At 39.6% G+C, this 2,341-nt stretch overlaps 1 long non-coding RNA gene across 1 annotated transcript in view; it reads right to left on the reverse strand.

The window, feature by feature from the left end:
* Positions 1–886: 886 nt before the first annotated feature.
* The window catches only part of LOC102206328 (uncharacterized), a 9,170-nt gene continuing 7,715 nt past the window's right edge, over positions 887–2,341 (reverse strand). Inside the window, exons 2-3 of the long non-coding RNA XR_312074.1 lie at positions 1,701–1,833; positions 887–1,472 (exon numbers count right to left, since the gene is read on the reverse strand). This is a non-coding gene — a long non-coding RNA (uncharacterized LOC102206328). The remainder of the gene's footprint in view (positions 1,473–1,700; positions 1,834–2,341) is intronic.

Consider the following 2,341-nt stretch of genomic DNA (forward strand, 5'->3'; position numbering starts at 1 on the left):
CCTTTTAAATTTACCATCTTGGCTCCTCCTTCTCTATCCACATTTATGTTCGTCCCTTCAACCCCCTAGACTAGCCAGGGGACGTAACAAACATGGATAAGCCACACTCTAGAAATATGGAATAAATTGATTAAAATATGTGGTAGTGAACGAATACTAAAAGAATTTAGATGGTGTGCTTATGACACAGATTTTAAACCAAATGAAAGTGATAAAAGATTTCAGTCCTGGATAGAGAGTGGACCAACAACATCCCTTCACACATAAATGGACACTTCAGAGTTTCCAATCTTTACAAATAAGAAATGGCCTAAGACAAGTAGATTTCTTCAGGTTTCTTCAAATGCGGGATTATTTTAACAAACATTGCAATATCCCAGGTTTTTAAGGTTTTTAAGATAAAATTTGATATTAATTTTGTAAATTTGTACTTGGGCCTGGTTGCTGGCTTGGTCCGGACACAAAGCTCTTACAAGCCCTATTAGCGGCAAGCAAAAAATCAATAACCGGAAAGTGGCAAATCCAACTCCGCCAACACTTGAGGATTGGTTTGATGCGGTTTTTGAAATATGGAAAATGGAAACATTGACATTCTTTTTAAAACTTCTAAAAGACCAATTCTACAAAATATGGAATAATGGATTAGCTCTGTGTCCCCCATCCGCCCTGAATTTAGGTGAGACCAGCCCTGAATTGGTGTATCTCCCATGTATTGTACAATGTCAGGTCGACCCTCCATAATATATATTGAATGTACTTTATGTAAATAAGTTAAACATGCTGCATTATGTATACACTGTCAAGCCACCGAGTTCACTTTTCGTTACTGAATGTAAAACAAAAGGACAAAATAATATCAACGCACTTTATTGTAACAAGTCCTTTTTTCAATAAAGATATAACAAAAAAACTGCCAAAGAGTGTGCTTTTAATTATTTCATTTGTTTTTCTACGATGACTATATTACAAACCAGGCTACAGCAGCATGAAACATCTCAGCAGGCTCCCTTTGGTAAGTCTTTTTCTCATTTCTTAATTATTTTTGTCTGCTCCAGTGAGATCCCACCGTTAAACGTGCTGAACATCTTGTCATTGCAGTTTTGCGCCACTGTGACAAACAGGTTGGCTCACACGTGAAAGTGTCCTGTTAGTACCAATGAGCAGTTAGTCATCCCTGTCTGATATCTCCCTCCCTCTGCTTCCTGTCTTACTTGCCTGCTCACAGCGATGAACAGAAACCCGACACCTTCAGAACGAAGGGACCGGCGATATGAAGAAATGAGGTACGAGACAGCATCCACAATCAGGCAGTTAACTGCTGCAGGCTACCAACTACTACCTAAATGACACGCAGCTTCCAACTCTTAGTGCTGATGCACATGCACCGCTCATTTCACCGTCCTTCTGTACACCTCAGGTAACATCTCCAGGCCACAGCTGGATTTGCAGCTGGTTTGATCTCAGCCTGTTTCCTGTTGATTTCCGGGCAAAAACAGAGAAAGAAATATCAGCTAAAAATATACTTTAAAAATAATGATGATAAAGTGATTGTGGGTTTTTACATGTATTCTTATGACATAATAATATAAGCCAGCAATTTGTGTTTTGAGTTGGATTTAGAAAAACAAAAACAAGTATTATTTGTGCCAAGTTTAACACAGATCATTTCATGTCCAACCTGTGTGACAAAAAATGATTACATTTAGCTCCCCGAGGATTAGTCAGCAGCGGGTTTTCTTCTCCTCTTGTGTACATCCCATCAGAGCTGGCTGCATGCCCGGTGTGTGTTTCACAGGCTGACACAGCGACGGTGTGGTCATCTCCCAGTGCCACCTGTCAGCGATGACAGCCAATAACACGTCCATGACCCCCTCTCTTCAACAACAACAACACGCTTGTATAAAAAGCCTTCTGGTGATAAATACAGCAGAAACGAAACCCTAAAAACGTCAATGGTGACAGATTTTCACAGTTGGTTGTGTTAGGTTTTGTATTGTTGATTGTCATTTATGCTTAAAAATATCTACTTATATATGCTTAGAGTTTTATAATTAATTGTAGATTGGTAGAGGTTTGATCCTTAATAGTCTGCAAACTTTGTGTGCATTAGAGAGCACTCTGGGAGCACGAGAGAGGTCGTACCTTGTCTTATTATTTTACGGTAGGATTAACGTAGCTACGTCTGTTCTAGTCTAAGTGCTTTTTGTTTAGATGAACTGCTGGACTTCCTCACCATATTATCTAGGGTGAACCATCTAGGGTGAGGGGGAGACCACCCTCTTCCTGACCAAGGATGTTTGCTTTTGTGCTTTCATGTTATAAGACCCTTTGATCAGCAGTA

Source organism: Pundamilia nyererei, unplaced genomic scaffold, assembly GCF_000239375.1.
Source record: "Pundamilia nyererei isolate P.nyererei 1_Seehausen unplaced genomic scaffold, PunNye1.0 scaffold00183, whole genome shotgun sequence".
NCBI classification, from domain to species: Eukaryota; Metazoa; Chordata; class Actinopteri; order Cichliformes; family Cichlidae; genus Pundamilia; species Pundamilia nyererei.